Source organism: Amblyomma americanum, chromosome 1 (genome assembly GCF_052857255.1).
Source record: "Amblyomma americanum isolate KBUSLIRL-KWMA chromosome 1, ASM5285725v1, whole genome shotgun sequence".
Lineage (NCBI taxonomy): Eukaryota > Metazoa > Arthropoda > Arachnida > Ixodida > Ixodidae > Amblyomma > Amblyomma americanum.
Window position 1 is genome coordinate 186,627,419 of NC_135497.1, and position 5,675 is coordinate 186,633,093.

Here is a 5,675-nt window from a genome sequence, read left to right on the forward strand (position 1 = left end):
TTCTGTACCAGATTCCCTTAAGCTGCGGTCTCATTTACATAGGGCAAACCGGTCGTTTCAGTGAGTGTGCCTGTGAACATTTGCGGAATGTGGACAACAAACATGGAAGCTTCCTTGCAGACCTCTGCAACACCTTCCAAGAGTGTCGTCCGGAACTAGATAAGACAATTTTTTTAGATGCGGTAAAGATAGTACAGCGAGAAATAGTTCACGCCTATTTTATCAAGAAAGGGGAAACATATGCGTTAGCAGGCCATCCGTATACGTATCAGTGACACGGAGGCGGCTTTTGTCGAAGGGCTTCTTTAGATTTAAAAATTTCGAAACTTCCTGGGCATATTTTCTTGTACTTGACAGTGTTTTATTGGCTTTTCATTCTTTTAGAAGCATGCAACTCTTTTATTAGTTTGACGCGGAGTCGATATCTCGAAAGATTTAAATTTTCATGTGCTCCATTTTTTCCAAGTTCTTGTTGGTAAATTTTTGTTTCTTCATTATCACTCGTTTAGTTAATATAGGACTGTTGCAATAATTTTAGCGTTCTGTTTGCTTTGGACTGCACCTTTGTGTTGTGCGGATGAATAGCGCCAAAAGTCTAGGTTATTTTTTGTGTGATAGGTTTCTGGGATATGGCTCGGGTGCTTCATAAAAATGCAAGGGTTTAGGCGAATAAACCACAGCTGAAAGTCGGCGCCCATCTCGTTGATTTCTTGCGCCTTCCTTGTCCCTGTCTCTTTTGCGCCGTCTTCAGCCTCAATCTTAGTTAAGTCAGAACCCTCCGCATTCAACCACTACAGGCCTAATGAAAATATGCATGTAATATCGAACCACCGCGGAACGGGCGTTCGATGGGGTTGACCATGGCATGCGGTCATTGCCCGTGCCACGGAAATGCACTGAATCGGCCTTGCCGTCTCCAGTAGAATGAATCTTGATGGCTTCCGTAAGAAACCTTCTTTGTGGAGTTTCAATTGTTTTGCGTATCCAGTAAAAGAAAGAAGGAACTTAGACCCTTATCTCGTTCATTTCGCAATTCATAGCGGCGCCAGCGGCATGCTGGCAGACAAAAGATATCACGAAACAGCGAAGCAGCGTCTACCTCAGGGAAAATCATTGACATTATTCACGCCTATTTCATCAGCGTTCAATTTCTCCTTGACTTCCCGTAATATGCAGGAATTATAAATTGAGGTTGATGTCATGACGGCAATGTGCCAGAGGTTGATGCAACTTATGCTTAGAGCGCCGTACGCTAAATCAGGAGGTCGCGGGTTCGGACCCCACCGGGGGAATGTAGTTGCTTTTCTTTTCCCTTTTAAACAATTATCTGTCAGCCATAAAACAATTACACTATTATAAACCATTGATTTCACGCCAAAATAGATATCCCCTAAGCTTTCCCTGGATTCAGTGGCTGTTGTCTTCTTCCATATATTACCCTGCAAAGAAAGCATGGGAAGCGGTCCTCTGGCGAGGAGATCGAATCAAAACCTACGTGCTTGTTTGAAGAATCGTGCGGCGTGTTCAATTTAGCTGAGAGAAACAAACGCTACAGGTGTACGCCTGTGGTTGAACCAAATCGATAACTTCGTCTGCAGATGGAAGTGCCTTGTCTCCGTATCACTACATCACACGCGTGCATATAATATTGTGACAGTTGTTACACTGAAAAGGAACTGCAGCGGCTGAACGAGGGCACCAGAGAAACGGACCTACACTTCAGCGTCGCCCACTTCTAGAGGCTGCGATCTCTTTCTTCGTCTACTTCCAATCCTCGTGTCACTGCCCCCCTCTTCAGGAGCATCGCCCCGATGCGGTGTTACCGTCAGACCGAATAGCGGGGAGAAAAAGTGTTCAAGAGGTACACCATGAGTCTGACATCACGGAATATGACTACATGCAGCCGGAAAGTCACTCGGGGGGTCGCTCGTAGTACGGCTTCATTCGCACCACATGCACAACGTCGCTGCGCTTGCCGTTGTGCGATGAACGAGCTGGCGAGGCTGGTGCAACTTCGTACGTTACGTCGCTGTGGCGGCGGACAACAAGGTAAGGGCCGAAGTAGCGGCGCAGTAACTTTTCGGACAGCCCGCGACGACGAACGGGCGTCCAAACCCACACATAGTCGCCTGGGTGGTAGGTAACGTAGCGGCGTCCAAGGTTGTAGCGGTCAGCATCGATCTGTTGCTGACGATGAATGCGGTGTCTGGCCAGTTGCCGTGCTTCTTCCGCGCGCTGAACATAGGTGGCGACGTCGACAACAAGTTCACTCTCACTGTCAGGGGGGTCCACGGGTAGCATAACATCGAGGGGGGTGGTAACCTGTCGACCGAAGACTAATTCGAACGGAGTGAACTGCGTCGTCTCTTGCTGCGCGGTATTATACGCGAATGTTGCGTATGGGAGAATTTCGTCCCATGTCTTGTGCTCGATATCAATATACATGGAAAGCATGTCGGTCAAGGTCCTGTTGAGGCGTTCTACCAAGCCATTTGTCTGCGGGTGGTAGGCTGTTGTACGTCTATGGCTGGTGTGCGTGAGCTTGAGTACAGCCTGAGTGAAGCGGGCCGTAAATGCAGCTCCACGGTCAGTAATGATAGCTGCAGGAGCGCCATGACGCAGGACGATGTTGTGGACGAAGAAGTCGGCAACTTCAGCAGCAGTACCGTTTGCAAGTGACGTGGTCTCAGCGTATCGGGTCAAATAATCTGTCGCGACCGCAATCCACCGGTTTCCTCTGGTCGACTTCGGAAAAGGGCCGAGGAGGTCTATGCCAATTTGCTGAAAAGGGGTATTTGGTGGTGCTATGGGCTGCAGAAAGCCGGCTGGCTTCAGAGGAGGAGATTTGCGCCGTTGGCAATCCCGGCATGTTGTTACGTATCTACGCACGGATGGGAGTAAATTGGGCCAGTAATACTTAAGCCGAATCTTTGCCAGTGTGCGACTAACCCCCAAGTGGCCGGCGGATGGTTCATCATGACAAGTGCTTAAGATTTCGGAGCGTAACTGGGATGGCACAACAAGCAGAAACGTCTCTTTGTTGCTGTCAAAGTTGCGCTTGTAGAGGACTCCACGCCGCAGAATGAAGGTCTGTAGTCCACGGCGAAACACACGAGGTACATGAGAATTCAAACCCTCCAGATACTTAACGAGTGGCGCCAACTCAGAATCTGCTCGTTGAAGCTGCGCCATACGGGAGATGCTAATGGCACAAAGAACTGGGCAATCTTCGGGGATGTCTTGCGTAGCCGGTTCCACAGGCGCTCGTGATAAACAGTCCGCGTCCTGGTGCTGCCGACCCGATTTATAGACGACCGTAACGTCGTACTCCTGTAAACGGAGGCTCCATCTGGCCAACCGGCCAGAAGGGTCTTGAATGCTGGCCAGCCAGCATAGCGAGTGATGATCGCTGACAACACGAAACGGTCGGCCGTAGATGTAAGGTCGAAACTTACTCAGAGCCCAGATGACGGCAAGGCACTCTTTTTCGGTCGTCGAATAGTTCCGTTCCGATCGAGAAAGTGTGCGGCTCGCGTAGGCGATTACTCGCTCTGCGCCGTCCTGCCACTGTACGAGGATCGCTCTGAGGCCGACATTGCTGGCGTCAGTGTGGACATCAGTCTCTGCATTCTCGTCAAAATGAGCTAGTATTGGTAGACTTTGAAGGCGGCAGCGGAGTTCCTCGAAGGCTGCGTCTTGGGCACTTCCCCATACGAAGGGTGTGTCATCTCGAGTCAAGGCAGTCAATGGCTCAGCTAGGCGAGAAAAATCTTTAAAAAAGCGGCGGTAATACGAGCAGAGGCCCAAAGAAATGTCGGAGGGCCTTCTTGTCGGTTGGGCGTGGGAAACTGGAGACGGCGGAAGTCTTGTCGGGGTCTGGAAGAACACCTTGTGCGCTGACAACATGTCCTAAGAAACGGAGCTCCTCGAAGGCGAAATGGCATTTCTCTGGCTTGATCGTTAGTTGTGCAGACTGAAGAGCTTGAAGGACAATGCGCAATCGCTGCAAGTGTTGTTCGAAGCTAGACGAAAAGATGACCACGTCGTCCAGGTACACAAGGCACGTCTGCCACTTCAAAGCAGCTAAAACAGTGTCCATCATGCGTTGAAATGTGGCCGGAGCGGAGCAAAGTCCAAACGGGAGCACCTTAAATTCGTACAGACCGTCGGGTGTCACGAAAGCCGTTTTCTCGCGGTCTCGCTCGTCCACCTCGATCTGCCAATATCCGCTTTTCAGATCTAAGGAAGAGAAGAACCTGGCGTCCCGGAGTCGGTCAAGGGCATCATCGATCCTCGGGAGTGGGTATACGTCCTTTTTGGTAACATTATTCAGTTTCCTGTAATCAACACAGAATCGCAACGTGTTGTCTTTCTTTTTCACCAGGACCACCGGCGACGCCCACGGACTTGTTGACGGCTGTATAACGTCGTCTGCAAGCATTTCATCGACTTGCGTCCTAATAGCTTCGCGCTATTTAGGCGAAACGCGGTATGGACGCTGACAAACTGGTGGCGTGGCCGAATCGGTGACAATGCGATGCTTGGCTACCGGCGTACGTCCGACCTTGGAGCTCGCCGCGAAGCAATCTTTAAAATCAAGTAGCAGCGACGACAGAAGGTTCTTCTGATAAGGTGACAACTCCGGGTTGATTTTAACCTTCTGAAGGGCGTTACTTGGTGCGGCATCGTCGTGAAGATTCACTGTACGGGGCACAGATTCGGCAACCTACCCACGTCGCCGAGGAAGGCGACGGCCGTTCCCTTGGCGAGGTGCTGCATTTCGTTCGTGAAATTCGTCAGAAAAACTGTCGCACAGCCGTCATTCAGTTCAACAAGACCGCGCGCAATAGCCACACCCTTCTCGAGCAACAGCGAAGGGTGACTGTCCGCAATACCTTCGTAGTCGTGAAACGAGTCGTTCCTCACTAACGCCAGCACACTGGACCGTGGTGGCAGCATTACGTCGTCTTCGACTATACGCAGAGCGTTGACTCCTGGGCCTTCTGTGTTACTGTGCGCCACGGCTTGCTTCGTCGAAAATGTGACTCGCGCCTCGTGTAGATCGATCACAGCACCGTTTGCCTGTAGAAAGTCGAGGCCCAGGATCAATTCTCTCGAACACTCGCTCAACACGACGAATTCACCCACGTAGACGAAACCGCGGATGCCGACTCGGGCAGTGCACCTTCCGGCCGGGCTAATGAGGTGACCTCCAGCCGTGCGAATGCTAGGGCCCAACCATGGTGTCAATTCCTGGGCGAGGGTGTGGCTCATCACGGAATAGTCAGCCCCAGTATCAAGTAAAGCGATGGTGTCAGTTCTGTCAATCGTCACACGCGAATCAGAAGTAGCGCGTCGGATGCTGTCGCTACCCTGCCCCGGTGAGGAATCAGCGTATCGGTATATCGGCAGCGGAGGATCTTCAGTTTTCCCGACAGCAGCGGCCTTGCCTCCGGAGACCGCTGGAATTAGTTTTCCCGGCGTGGACTGGGAGAACGCCGCTCAGGGTAGCCGGCGTCTCGGCGAGGGCTTGGGGAACGGTAACGCAGCGGAGATGACGACCTAGGATCGTAGCGACCGTATGTCCCAGGCCTCTGAAGGGCCGACAGATGAGCTTCAATTTCGAATGGTCGTTCGCCATTCCGGGGGCAAGGGTCGTCGGGTGCGAAACCACG